Source organism: Theropithecus gelada, chromosome 20 (assembly GCF_003255815.1).
Source record: "Theropithecus gelada isolate Dixy chromosome 20, Tgel_1.0, whole genome shotgun sequence".
In the NCBI taxonomy this organism is placed as follows: domain Eukaryota; kingdom Metazoa; phylum Chordata; class Mammalia; order Primates; family Cercopithecidae; genus Theropithecus; species Theropithecus gelada.
The window spans coordinates 44,048,984-44,064,298 of NC_037688.1; positions in this window are offsets into that span (position 1 = coordinate 44,048,984).

The following is a 15,315-nucleotide window of genomic DNA, read 5'->3' on the forward strand; positions in this document are numbered from 1 at the left end:
AAAAAAAAAAAAAAAAAAAAAAAAAAAAAAAAAAAAAAAAAAAAAGGCCGGGCATGGTGGCTCACACCTGTAATCCCAGCAGTTTGGGAGGCTGAGGCAGGTGGATCACGAGGTGGGTGGATCACAAGGTCAGGAGATTGAGACCATCCTGGCTAACATGGTAAAACCCTGTCTCTACTAAATATACAAAAAAATTAGCCAGGCGTGGTGGCGGGCACCTATAGTCCCAGCTACTCAGGAGGCTGAGGCAGGAGAACTGCGTGAACCTGGGAGGTGGAGCTTGCAGTGAGTAGAGATTGCACCACTGCAGTCCAGCCTGGGTGACAGAGTGAGACTCTATCTAAATAAATAAATACTGACATGAGGGGCTCTCCCATGTACTGTAGGCTCTCTGCCCCAACCTGCCAGTAGCACAGCCAAATGATAAACTGAAGTGTCTCCAGACATTGCCAAGTGCCTTCATGGCATTTCACCCAGTTGGTGAAGTCACATCAGTTGAGAACCACTGCTATATGTTAATCTGCTTGTCTCACTCACTAATAAGTCATAAGTATTTTTCCAGCCCATCAACCATTCTTCTAAAATAGGATTTTTCAATAGATGGTTGGAGTGCCTCTAATCAACAGGCCATATTTTATTAACCAAACCTCTTTGGCTGGATGTTTGAGCGGTTTCCAGTGTACTCAGTTTGTTTTCAAAGTCAGAGCATCACTTGAGTCTTCACCTCCACTGTGAAATATCAACCTCAGGGCCATGTTTGGTTCAAAAAAAAAAAATTTCTTTCTTTTGTACTGCAGAAAGTTCTCGGGAAGTCTGGGTGGACGGTGGCTTCTATAAGGAGCTTTTCTGGCAGGAGAAACTGCTTTCAAAGACTTGGCAAGCACAGCCTTCACCTTGCTGTGGATTTCCTGTGACGAGCTGGGGCCCCGAGACGTTAAACAATAGACGCTGCTCGTAGGTCTCAGTGGCATGACCTTTTTCCTGGCTCTTGGAAATCACTACAGGGAAGCTCAGCTCAGCTTTCTCAACCAAATCATTCAGAACGATTTCAAAACTTCAGCTAAGCCAATGTGTTCAAATGGCTGCCTTAGGTGGGGGTTATTTCCTCTGAATAATTACGGAGAGCTGGTAGACCTGGTTGGTATACCGGATGAAATGCTGCAAACAGGCTCCCTGGGGATCCAGCAGAGAGGAGACTGGGGTCAGAGAAACCGGGTTTCTTGTCCTGCTGGTGGACTCAGGTCCCTCACTGAACCTGCAAAACCTCCATGTCCTTGTCGAGGCAATGAGGACGGGAACACCTCCCCACCAGCTCGGAGACACTGGGTGGATGAAAGGAGTCACTGCCTGAAGATACTTTACAAACCACCCCCACCTTAGATTAATAGAAAGGGAGACTGGTGGGGCTACTACCTTGAGGAGAAGGCTTATCAAGTAAAAACCTCTATCCTCAATGAGATACCGTTTTACTCAGGCTGCAGGGCAGGAAAGAGAAGTTGCTCTAAAAAGTCAGATGATGGCAAATGTTGGGGAGGGTGTGGGGAAATCAGAAACTTCATACTCTGCTGGTGAGAATGTAAAATGGTACCAGCTGCTGGAAAACCATCTGGGAGGTCCTCAAACAATTAAACTGAGAGCTACCAGAAGACCCAGCAATCCCGCTCCCAAGTACACACCCAAGAAAATTGAAACACATCCCAACAAACACAGTGGTGTTATTCACAGCAGCCAGGAGGTGGAAACAACCCAAATGTCCATCAACTGATGATGGATAAATGACGCGTAGTCCATCCATCCAATGGAATATTATTATAATTGGCCGTAAAAATGAAGGGCTGATCCACGCTACACCATCGATGAACCTTGAAGACACGACGCTGAGTAAAAGAGGCCAGACACAAAAGGCCACACATTGTATGAGCCCGTTTAGATGAAATGTCCAGAATACACAAATCCATAGAGACAGAAAGTAGATCAGTGTGTGACCAGGACCAGGAGAAACGGGTAAAGAAAATGATGACAAAAGAGTATAGGGTTTCTTTTGGAGGTGATGAAAGCATTCTAAAATTGACTGATGATGGTTACACACCTCTGTGAATATAGTAAATCTACTAAATTGTATACTTTAAATGGATGAATTGTATTGTACGCTAATTATATCTCAATAAATAAAGCTGTTTAAAAAAGAGAAGTCACACTTGCTACTTTAAGCAGAAAGAGATTTGGTATAAGAAGTCAGGTTTTGCAAATCTAGAGGAATAAGTACTAGTCTGGAATGCAGAACTGATTCACCGGGAAGCTGCTGCCATTACTCCTGTCCAGAGGGCCAGACATCAGAAGGTGGACATGGAAGCTATTGAGTTCCCAGGCACATGTCCACAGCTGCTACTCAGGGGTAGGGACATAGGACTGAGAAGCTGATGCCACAACTGCCTTTTTGCACCATCAGAGGCAGGAACATGGTCACAGACCACGCTTTCCTGCAGGAACAGCCAAGAGGCAGAATTAGGTCTCGGCCTCACTCTGGTTTTCCAAATCGCATCAGTGGGAGTCTGCCGTCATCTGGGCTCTACAGCCAGGGAGCCCCCGAAGTGTGTGTTTTAGCTTTTCCCCCTCATAGTAGGAAGCCGATTGAAAAGGGCTGGAATGGGTGTAGAACTCTGCTGGCCAAGGCTCACAGTTACTATGAATTATGGATACAGGGAGGCTAGGCAGTACAGCAGTGACTTTCTCTAGTCACCTCCCAAGAGGTGGGAGTTGTCGCAGACCCACCTCTGCCTCATCCCCAAATCAAGCCTAGGCCCAGCAGGTGCTGAGCATGCTCCTTGCTGTCCTGCAGCCTTGCCTGGCTCCTGGCAGCACGTATTGCAAGTGGACTGTGATCACCTGTGCTCACCTGCCTCACTCTTTCAAGTAGAGAGCTCCTTGAGCACTGGCACAGCATCTACCCACACAGCCATGCCCAGCATGGGGACTCAGTACACAGGGAACCCCGGACCCGTGTCCAGGAGCTCCAGCACGTGGAGGCCGCTGCCCCTTCTCATATTCCCATTGGTTGGGAAACCTCCATCGGGGAGGGCAGGGGCTTTAAATATGTTTCTACTTCTGTCTACATCCTCACTCAATTTTCAAAGCCAAACAAACTGCACGTTAAACTATGGTCTTTCTCATTGTTTTAGCCTGTAATTATATTTAAAAGACTTAAAATTTTAAAAGGAAAAACATAGGCTCATTCATTTTGGCTTGGAGTAGTCGACATAATCAGATAATCAGCTCTTTGAGAACAAAGGAATTGTCTTCCACAGGAATTGTCTTCCACTTTTGGGCAAGACCTGGGCACCCAGTAGGTGTTTTATTTCCCTCTATGCACAGTGGTTTTTGAAGAGGCAGAGGCCACAGGCTCTGCTGTGCCCTGGTTTTTACCCTGGCAAGATCAAATATACAGAGTGTGGGTCACTGCTAAACTTCCTTCTGTTTTTGTGTTTCTGGGATCAGTTAACATACGCACTCAGGATACTCAGCATACACAAATGTCCCACAAAGACCAAATAATACTGACACCACCTTTTAAGACACTCTGTGCAAAAAAACTGGAAGACGCAGAGAGTGGTGCAGCATTTTAAGTCTTCTATTGACCAAATTTGGTCCTTCCTAAGAACTTCAATTAACCTTTCACAACCTATTTGCAGAATGGGTAGAAGCTCGATAATGATGATTATGATAATAGTAGCAAAATCAGCACCAATTATATTAGTAATAGCAGTAATAATAAGAGATTTCACTAAGCAAATACCATGTAGGAGATTTTGTTGGGGGAGTTTTCATAATTCTCACAAGTTCCCATCGTGCTGCTTAGCTTAAGATGGAGACAAAATGTTACAAGGTCACCTAGCCCCATCTAGTCCCAGAGTTGGCAGGCTTTGCTACTATTGAGTAGCTTACTCTCTCTGAGCCTGTTTTCTCTTTGGAAACCTGGACATCATGATTATATTTATGAAAATTAATATGAGTTAGTATAGGTAGTGCACTCGGAGTGGTGTCTAGTACCACTCATCATCATCACCATCACCATCACCATCACCACCACTACCACCACCATCATCAGTACTTGGTAGCTTTCATCATCATCATCATGATCATCATATCATCATCATCATCGTCATCCTATTGTCCTCCTCAGTCATACTGCATATGCTTTAATCTTAGAGTTGATTCTTAAAGAAACAGCAAAGCATAGCATAAAGAGCACTGGATTTGGTGTCAGGCTGTCCTGGATTTAGATTCTTGAACCTGCCACTCACTGCTTGTTTTCCCTCGGGCAAATTTATTAAATTCTCTGAATATTGTTTTCATTCTTTGTAAAATGAAAATAACTGACTTCAGTTCTTAGAGTTGTTGTGAAAATTAAGGGAAATACAGTATGTAAAGTTTCTAGAATATAGTAGGTGCAAAACAAATGGTAGCTGTGATGACAGTGGTGATGGTGATAATGTTAGTGATGGTGATGATAATGTTAGAGATGATGGTAATGATGATGATGGTGGTGATGATGAAGATGATGGTGGTGATGATGAAGATGATGGTGATGATGATAGTGAAGATGGTGATGATGATGGTGAAGGTGATGATGATGGTAATGATGATGATGGTAGTGATGGTGGTGGTGGTGATAGTGATGATGATGATGGTAATAATGATGGTGATGATGATGGTGGTGGTGATTGTGATGATAGTGATGGTGATGATAGTGATGGTGATGATGATGGTGCTGATGGTAATGATGGATGATGGTGATGGTGATGATGATGGTGGTGGTGGTGATGGTGATGATAGTGATGGTGACGATGATGGTGCTGATGGTGATGATGGATGATGGCGATGGTAGTGATGATAATGGTGATGGTGATGATGATGGTGCTGATGGTGATGATGGATGATGGCAATGGTAGTGATGATAATGGTGATGGTGATGATGATGGTGCTGATGGTGATGATGGATGATGGCAATGGTAGTGATGATAATGGTGATGGTGATGATGATGGTGCTGATGGTGATGATGGATGATGGCGATGGTAGTGATGATAATGGTGATGATGAAGATGATGGTGGTGATGATGGTGATGATGATAGTGAAGATGGTGATGATGATGGTAGTGATGATGGTGATGATGATGGTGATGGTGATGATGATGGTGATGATGATGATTGGCAGTGATAATGGTGGTGATGGTTATGATGATACTTATGGTGGTGATGATAATGTGACAGGGTTAGCAGTGGTGATGGAGATCTTAAGCAGTCTGACCACCCATCCAGCCCAAACATTTTTCTTCAGCAGACCTGAGATAAAAATCACTCAACATTTGCCTAATATCAGCAAATGACCACAACATCATTTTGTAATACTGAGACATAAGACATAATAAGCTTACTAAAGGAACAGTTGGCTGTAATTCTTTATCTGGGAATTCTAGAAAGCATCAGTGCCTGGCCCTCCAAAACTGCAGGAAGAACAGAACAGCAGAATTGGGAGCTGGGACACTCACTCTGTGGGAAAAGTGACCATCCAGATCACCACATAAGCTTAATGGAAGCCAACAAGTCAACCACATTTGGAAAATTTTTTAAAACTTATTTTTTAAAGTTCCTCAAGGTAGCAAGCTCATGAGACTTCCCCTTAAAGATTAAGTATTATCTTGAAATTTTGATCTACTTTACAAAAAGTAGCAACATTAAAGAAACTATTGGGTGAGATACAAAATAACATTATTTTTATTTCTGACCTTTGGGTAAAGTGGAGATAATAATAACACATGCTTTTGTGCATGATTCACCTTGGTACTTCCTGTTTCTAGCATAACACACAGTAGGTTCTTAAAAACTGAAGTCTGTCAGATGAAAGAATGGTGAAGTGGATGAATAGATGAAGGAAATTCTTCTGTATATGGCAAATTTGACAATTATATATATATATATAAATAATAACATGACACTAACTTTTTCAGCCCCTTTCTTCACCAAATGTGATTTTGTTTGGGAATTTTGTTTTGCCTATTTTTATATCACTAACTTACCCCAAAGTCAATCATAAAATAACATTTATTTATTTACATAGTATAAATATTTATTATTTATTTATAAGGCATTTACTACGTGCTAGAGGATTTTACCTGTACTAAGCCATTAATCCGCACAACAACCCTGTCCAGGTAGGTTATCACGATTATTCTCATTTTACAAATTAAAAAGAGAAAGTGCTTAACTTGCTCTAAAGATATAATTTCATGAGTCCAAAATCACATATGTATTAGTCCATTCTTGCACTGCTATTAAAAAAAAATACTTGAGACTGGGTAATTTATAAAGAAAAGAGGTTTAATCGGCTTACAGTTCTGCAGGATGTGCCAGAAGCATAGCAGCTTCTGCTTCCGGAGAGGCCTCAGGAAACTTCCAGTCATGGCAGAAGGTAAAGGGAAGCAGGCTCGTCACACGGCCAGAGTAGGAGGAAGAGAGAGGGGAGGTGCCACATACTGTTTAACAACCAGATCTCATGAGAATTCACTCAAGATTATGATGATAGCACCGGGGATGGTATTAAAGCACGAGACACCACCCCCATGATCCAGTCACCTCCCACTAGGCCCCACCTCCAACACTGGGGATTAAATTCGACATGAGATTTGGGTGAGGACACAGATCCAAATCATATCAACCTACGTACAAGGTTATTCACTGCAGCACGATTTGTAACAGCAAAACTTTGAAAACTGAAGGCCTGACAGCTGGGTGCTCTTTAAATAAATAATGATACATATTTTGAGTGGAATATAATTCGGCTGTCAAAAAATGAGGCAGATATTTATATATTGAGATGGAGGTATGTCCAAGATATATTAAGTGAAGAAAAAAAGCAAAAGAGAGAATAGTAGGTAATGTATATCATTATATGCAGTCATGCATCACGTAAAAACAGACCACATATATGACAGTGATCCCATAAGATTATAATGGAGCCAAAACATTATGATGGAACTAAAACTTCCTATCATTGTAGTACAATGCATTATCTTTTCCGTGTTTAGTTATGTTTAGGTACACAATTACTTACTATTGTTCTGCAATTGCCTACAACATTCATTATAGCAGCATGCTGTAGAGGTTTGTGGCCTGGGAGGAGCAGGCTGTACCATCTAGCCTAGGTGTGCAGTAGGCCATACCATTTAGGTTTGTGTAAGTACCCTCTATGATGTTCATACAATGATGAAGTTGCCTAACAATGAATTTCTCAAAAGATATCCTGCTGTGAAGTACCACATGACTGTATTTTCTTGTATATGTTGTTGTGACATCTGGAAGGATACCCAAGAAAATGGTAACAGTGGCAGCTTCCTAGAAGGGGAACCAAGAGGCTGGATGGGTCAGTCAAGAGAGGCCAGGCAATGCTGCAGTAGCAAACAACCCCCAAAATCAAAGTGGCTTAAACAACGGAGGTTGACTTTCCATCCATACAAACGCTCATGGGATAATGGGCATTCTCTGCTGATATATCCCTCAAGAATCAAGCCTTACTGGTTGCCACACCTGAGGGTAAAGAGGTCTAGAGGACCTCTGGAGGTCTGGAGGTCTTCCTTGAGCTGACAATAAACTGTGCCAACCTTCGAGGGACACATGTGACTGCTGCTCACAGTCACTGGTAGTGCTTGTCACATGATTCCCTCAGCCACAGGGGGACCAGGAACTGCGAATCTCTGGGTACCTAGAAGGTAGGGAGTGGAACCTATTTAGTGAACAACATTAATGAATATTACTCTGGGAATAGAAGTTGGAGGGAGAATTTCTTTCCTTCATAAACCCTTTTAAACTCCTGAATATATTATTCATATACGAACTGAAAAAATTTTAAGTACTCTATAAGAGTTAAGCGGCATTTAAGATAAGCATGTTATAAGCTCCAGGTGACTTGTAGAGACCATACATAGCCCCAGGTGAGAAGAAGGAGAAATCACCGCATACTGGGAGTAGGGAGGTCAGGAAAAGCACAGACCATTTCACTGTCAATTTGCATTTAAGGAGCACCTACTGTGTGCCAGAGGTGTGCTCTATAATGGGAATGTGCAGCTAAATAAGACCTGGTCCCTTCCCTTAAGGAGTTCATAGTCTATTTGCCTGGAAGCCAAGAGACCTGGGTTCAAATCCCATCTCTCCCTGAGTAACCTTGTTTTACTTCACCTGTAAAATGAGGCTGCAATACCTACTGTAGAAGGTTACTGAGAGGATTTGCTCCACCACATGACCAAGGGTCTGAACAAACCTTCATTGACTAGGAACCTGCTGGTCCCCCAAGACATCTCGCATGTGCAAACACCGTGCATAGTTTCTACCTTTCCTTGAGATGTTCCCAAAGTGACAAAGAGATGCAGTCTTAGAGGCTGCAACCTTCTTCCTTTTTCCCCCTTTCTCCTGCTTTCTTCTTTCTGGTAATGGGCCAGCTCTCTGGGGTTAATAGGACCACTTTTCATCCTGTCGAACCACATCATCTGTGATCTTCCCATTCAATAAATATTAGAATGTATCCATGGGGAATAATCTGCCTGGTATCTTATCAAGACTTTCAAAGCTGCAACTCAGTTCAGATGGGGGGATGTTCAGGCTGCAAAGGGGGAGGGGGAGAAAGAATGTCAGGATCTTGGGACTATCAAGATTTGGATTAGCAAGCAATTTCCTGAGTTCCCCGACTTCATAGATGAGGTCAGAAAGGTCCGTTCTGAATGGAACCCATTAATCTCCCTGTTGTGAGCGAGGAAACGTTGGAAAGCGCAGGTGTTAACAGTCTCGGTGTTATTTTTGGGAGAATGTGAATTGAACACTCGCAGGAAGTGTACTATTCCCTTGCCAGCATCCTGGAGTATTATTTTAGGCAGCAGACGGAGGCTTGTGAGCAGAAGTCAGCTTTCAACACACCTTTAAGGCAAGAAGGGTACTTCACAAGCAAGAATTTGGCTGCTGTGTTTGGGGGAATTAAAATAATCAATGCGTTCTGCAAGGATGCTCAAAAAGGCCGCCTATAGAACACCCAGCACAGCAACATCCACGTGATGCCACAGCCGCCTCTGACTCAGGAATATCTGGACTAACCCTAGTTCTGCGGACGAGAGGGGCTAACGTATGCACCACTAGCCCCCAGACAAACACACATGCGTGTGAGTTTTAGGCTCCAAAGTTGTCACTTCAGCCCAAGGTCAGTAAATGTTTTCTGTAAACGGCTAAATAGTAAATATTTTAGAATTTTGGGGCTGCACGGTCTTTGCTGCCATGATTCAACCCTGCCATTGTAGCATAAAAGCCACCTGAAAATTCACAAACAGACGGGTATGGCTGTGTCCCCATAAAACTTTACAGGCAGTGAAATTTGGATTTCAGGTAATTTTCCTGTGTCACGAAATAGAATTCCTCTTTTGATTTGTTCAACCATTTTAAAATGCAAAAACCCACTTTTGGCCCTCGGACTGTATGAAAACAGCCCCTTTGGCTCTCGGGCTGTCATTTGCTGACCTCTTCTAGACGATTTAATTTCCACACTGACACTATTGCCTAAGGCCCATTTCCAGGTTTTCTTTGGCACTGCCCTTCGAGCAGGCTCTGAGACACGAACATGTGACAGAAAGTGGAAAGGTTAGTTTTCTTCCAGCTCCAGCCAGGCCTGTCTCCAAACACGGGAGGAGCCTACTGAAGGAAGATTCCTCACTCCTCTGCACCTCCCTCAAGGTCTGAGCCTGCACATTCTTCAGGGCTTAATCCGCTTTGGTGGAAGCAGAGAGGGCAGATGGGGCCGATGGTGTGCAGGAGACCCCTCCCATGAGCATCGAATCTTCCGCACAAGGCACTGTGTTCACAAAAAGCCTCTTGTGAGTGGCGTTTTGTGGTGAGCTATTTATTCATTCGTCCTATAAATATTTCTTGGGCACCTACCTGGTGCCAAGCCCTGTCCTAGGCACAAGGATACAACCAGGAGAAAACAAAGTTCCCGCCCTCTCCAGGCCCACATTCCTGCAATGGGAGCGAAAGGGCCGAGCTTCCTGTCTCCGTGGACAGGATGAACAGCAGCAGGAGGGTGCATTCGGCCCCAGGATAGAGAAGACCCACGGAGCCCCTGCCTCACGAATGGGCTGAAAGTGTGAGTGGCAACCAGGCTTTCCTAACAGTGGAATGGGCGGTTCCACCCAAGGTCACCTGGATTCCTGATAGCCTGGGGAAGCAGCTGCTGACATCTGAGTCACACACTCGAGCGCATGCACTTGCCCATGAGTCGCCTCGTTAAGTGCTCCTGACCCAGGAAATACAACCTAACTTGACCCACCCCTACCCCTTCATTCACCCGACGCAGCTGTAAATGGCACCCACCCATCCCCCATCATCACATCGCCCCTCAAAGAAATGGGAAAGCCTGCATTTGCTGGGAGAGGGCAGAGACCAAGAGAGTGTGCCAAGTGGGGTGGCCCAAAGAGGGATTTCTGACCAGGTGGGTGAGAAGGAGAAGGAAGGGCTGGAAGAACCACATGGACACAGCCAGAGGCAGGGGTGCCCAGGACACCTTCAGGGCAGTGAGCAGGCCAGTCTGCCACAGGACGCAATCATCTGGGAGAATCCTGTATCCTCCCACCCAGGGACCCAGGCTGCTGGCTATAAAAAGCAGATGTTCCCACACTTTGGGAGGCCAAAGCGGGTGGATCACCTGAAGTCAGGTGTTCAAGACCAGCCTCACCAACATGGCGAAACCCCATCTCTACTAAAAGTACAAAAAAAAAAATTAGTCAGGTGTGCTGGTGCGGGCCTGTAATCCCAGCTACTTGGGAGGCTGAGGGGGAAGAATCGCTTGAGCTTGGGAGGAGGAGATTGTAGTGAGAAAAGATGAAGCCACTGTACTCCAGCCTGGGCAATAGAGCGAGACTCTGTCTAAAACAAAAAACAAAAACAAAAACAAATAGTATCACCACTCCCCAAGGACCACATAGAACTCCAAACCTGTCTTCCGCTCTGCAGCCACACGACCTTCCTAGAATGTAATTCCAATTGTATCTCTCTCCTGCCTAAACCCCACTGGCGTTCCTCCCCAGCTGCCTTGGAAATAAATCTGCACTGCTGGCTAGCACCTAAGGCCCTGGAGATCCAGCCCCACCCACTCTGACACCCCGATACCCCACACTCTCTCCCCCACAGTGTCTTCCAGCCGCACTGAGCCACCAGCCTCTGCCTGTTCATGTGTGGTCCAACTCTAACCAGGCTGGGGAGAGGGACCCTGGGAAGTGTGACTCTCCCCTGAGTGAGTCTGAGTAGCACCTTCCAGGGCAGCCTCCCCCTGGGATGTGCCCACCTGCCTAACACAGGCGAGGCAGCCAGTGTTGTATTATTACGTAAACGGGGAAGGCAATCGCCCCGTTTTACAGCTGAGGACTGAAAGCCGTTCGCCTGAGGTCACATGGCCAGTGAGTGGTGGAGCCAGGGCTGTCACCTCATCAGTGTCTGTGATCTTTCCTCCGGTGAGTCAGAAACCTTCACTTGCACGACGTTGCTTGGGACAGACATTAAAACGCAGAGTCAGCTGGGCGCGGTGGCTCGCGCCTGTAATCCCAGCACTTTGGGAGGCCGAGGCGGGCAGATCATGAGGTCGAGATCGGGACTATCCTGGCCAACATGGTGAAACCCTGTCTCTACTAAAAACACAAGAATTAGCTGGGTGTGGTGGAACGTGCCTGTAGTCCCAGCTACTTGAGAGACTGAGGCAAGAGAATCGCTTGAATCCGGGAGGCGAAGGCTGCAGTGAGCCGAGATCGAGCCACTAAAAACCGCAGAGTCCTGGGCCCCAGCCTCACAGACGTGCTGATCTTAAGGGTCTGGGATGCAGCATGAGACTCTGCATTGTCCCAAGCAGGCCAGGCGATCAGCGTGAGGCCTCCTCACCGCCCACTCCCCCATCCTCTCCTCCACGGTCTCTGGTCCTCAGCCACAATTCGAATTTCCCAAAAGGGCAGGCAAGTGGGACTGAGTCTTATGACTAGGCTTTGCGGAGACAGTGATGCCCCACAGAAAAGGAGAGGGAAGGGCAGCTGAGGAGGCCGAGGTGGAGCTGCAGGGCCGGCTCCACCACTCCTGGCTGCAATCTCACCCTACCCTGCTTCTTTGGGCCTCAGTCTCTCCATCTGTACTATGGATGCGTTGGTCCCTGAATGGGTGGGAAACAGGGTGCTGCAGGTCCCCCCATAATGGTGCTTATTTCCAGGGCCTGCCCTTGCCTTCTTCCTGTCCACAGCAGAGAAGACCTTCCCTAGGTGAGCGTGTGGGGTTACCAGGCCTGGAATCTCATCAGTCCCACCCAAGCCTGTTAGAACAAGCAGCTTTCCCAATGGAAGAGGTTCTAATGACTCCACACAAGGAAGCAAATGGAAGATACAAATACCAGCAACTCAAGTCGTAAATACTTACTTTCTCTTTTAACATTTTTACGATACTCCCTCTTTTCAGATGCAATAATTTACACTAATGTGTTCCTCCCACCATGCCTTCTATTCCTCTGACATCTGTTTAAACATCAGGACAGCAGGACGAGAGTAAATCACGTTATACTCATTATATGTGTTTAATTCTACTGTGTGTTGCTGAAGCCATAGCAGCCTCATGTACAGACCCAACAGCCACAAACATCAATGTTGTTCTTTGCCTTATCTTGATGAATTAGGCATAAATCGTAACTCCAGCAAAGTGGAAAAGTACCAAAATGCCATCGAGTTGGTCTGGCTGTTTTTTAAGGAGTTGGAATGGAACATATTTGTTGGGAGCCATGAATCAGTGTCTGGAGGACCCGCCACCAAACATTTAACACCAGAACTTTGGGAGGACGCAGGGAGAGAAACGCTACTTGTTTCCTAAGATCACACGGTTGGGAAAATATCCCAAATGCACTCTCGTTGAGGTCTGAAGTCATTTAAAGAGAGAGAAGATGTCTCCATAGTGATTAGGTTCCACTTCATAGGAAGAAAAAAACCCAAAAAGCAATGAAACGTGGCTTAAACAGACCAGATTTGCTCCTCTAGCATAAAAGAGAGGGCCTTGGAGTTGGGATGAGGCTTCTGTGAAGTGGACAGGGGTCTAGTCTCTTCCCACCTCCCTGCAATGCGGCCCTTCTTTTTATGGTCCCAGGTGGCTGCCTGAGCTCCAGCCAACACATCCAACTTTCTGGCAGCAGGATGGAAGAAGAAAGGCCATGCCCTTCCCTTAAAAAAAAAAAAGACAAAAGAAAAAAGACTATTTTTTAGAACAGTTTTAGATTTGCAGAAAAATTGTGAATATAGTACAGCGTTCCCAGAGTGTATACTCCATATGCAATTATCCTCATTATTAGCATATTTTTTGATGTTGTTTTGTTTTGTTGAGACAGAGTCTTGCCCTGTCACCCAGGCTGGAGTGGAGTGGCACGATCTCGAGTCACTGCAACCTCCGCCTTCCAGGGTCAAGCAATTCTCCTTCCTCAGCCTCCCGAGTAGCTGGGACTACAGCTGCATGCCACTATGCCTGGCTAATTTTTTTCTGTATTTTAGTAGCTATGGGGATTCACCACGCTGGCCAGGCTGGTCTTGAACTCCTGACCTCAAGTGATCTTCCTACCTCGGCCTCCCAAAGTGCTGGGATTACAGGCATGAGCTACTGCGCCCAGCCCATTATTAACATCTTACGTTAGTATGGTGCATTTGGTATAATTAATGAACAAATACTGATACATTATCATTAACTAAAGTCCATGCTTTCTCTGGGCTTCCCTAGTTTTTGCCTAATGTGTGTTTCCTGTTCCAGGATCCCAGGTGAATTTAGTTGTCATGCCTCCTTAGGCTCCTCTTGGCTTCATTCCCTTCCCTTTTAATTTAAGGAGACGTCCTGGAGGTATCACATTACACTTTCTCTTCCTTCTCATTGGCCAGAACTTAGTCACATGGCTGCACACAGATGCAAGGAAGGCTGGGAAATGAGTCCTTTCCAGGTAGCCATGTGCCCAGCTGAACCTAAGGAGAGGTGGAGAATGGTTTCTGGAAATAGTGAACAGGCACTGCTACAGCAGGGTCTTGAGAGACCTCTCTGGTCAGGCTGACATGCTCCCAATAGCTACATTTTGTGGAAGCAACTGCAGCCCAGGACAGTTAAGTGACTACCTCAAGATCACACAGTCAGTCCCTGGGGAGAGGGACAGCACATGTCCCTCCACTCTGCCAGGCTCCCTCGGCTCTCCTCTTCCCTTCCTCTTGGAGCTTGTTTCGGAGCAGATCCCAGCTGTCATCCTATTCCCAGTTCAGGAACAGAATGAACACCAAGCCCCAGTTCAGGCCTGGAATCTGCCAAGAGGCTGCCCTTGTCCCTGGGCTGGGTCAGATGGTCCTGCCCTGTCACCCTGCCCTGGATCGAAGTGACCAGCTTGCCAGTCGATCTGGTCTTCTGGGAACTTTTCTGGAGCATCTGCACTGTGGCAGGAACTGTGGTAAGCCTTCTTACACTTGGAGTCTTGGAGTTCTCAAAGCAGAGGCAAAGAGTGAAGCATTCATACTTAGGCTCCCGGAGGTGAATCTGTCAAGGTCACAGCCAGTACGAGGTGGAGCGGGGATCCCAAACAGACCATCTCGGGAGCCCATACTTGGGCCCCATGTGACACAGTTGCAGAGCTCTAAGAGCACATCTAACTCATGTGGGGACAAAGGGCGTCTGTATGTCTCTCTGGAGACTCTTGCGGTACTGGAAGCCAAAAGTCCAAAATCAAGGAGTCTGCAAAGCTGGTCCCTTCTTGGGAAGTCAGGGGGAGAATCCGTTCCTTCCTTCCTCCCCGCTTCTGTTGCTGCCAGCATTCCTAGTGTTCGCTGGCTCATAGATGCATCACTCTGGTCTCTGTCTCCATCATTTCTCAAGCCTACTCCCTGAGTGTCTATCCAAACTTATTTTAACTTGATGACAGCTGCTCGATGACACCTTTTTTCCAAGTAAGTTCACATCCCCAGCTATGGAGGATTTGGACTAGGGCCTACCGTTCTGGGGGTCACGAGCAGCCCACAACAGAGGCCCAGGAGAGCTGCTGTGCGTGTGATCAACTGTGGCCTTCCTGCTTACCTGTTTATTTTTGCCTGCCCTAACCATCAAGGCGCCAGCAAGAAATCGATGTCCCTCTTACATGGTGACTTGGAAAGAGTTTAATATGAGGACAATTTACAAAAGACAGCAACAGGGGGTGGTACAGCTCCTCTCCCCCTGCAAAACATAAATAGCAGGGAGCAGAGACCACT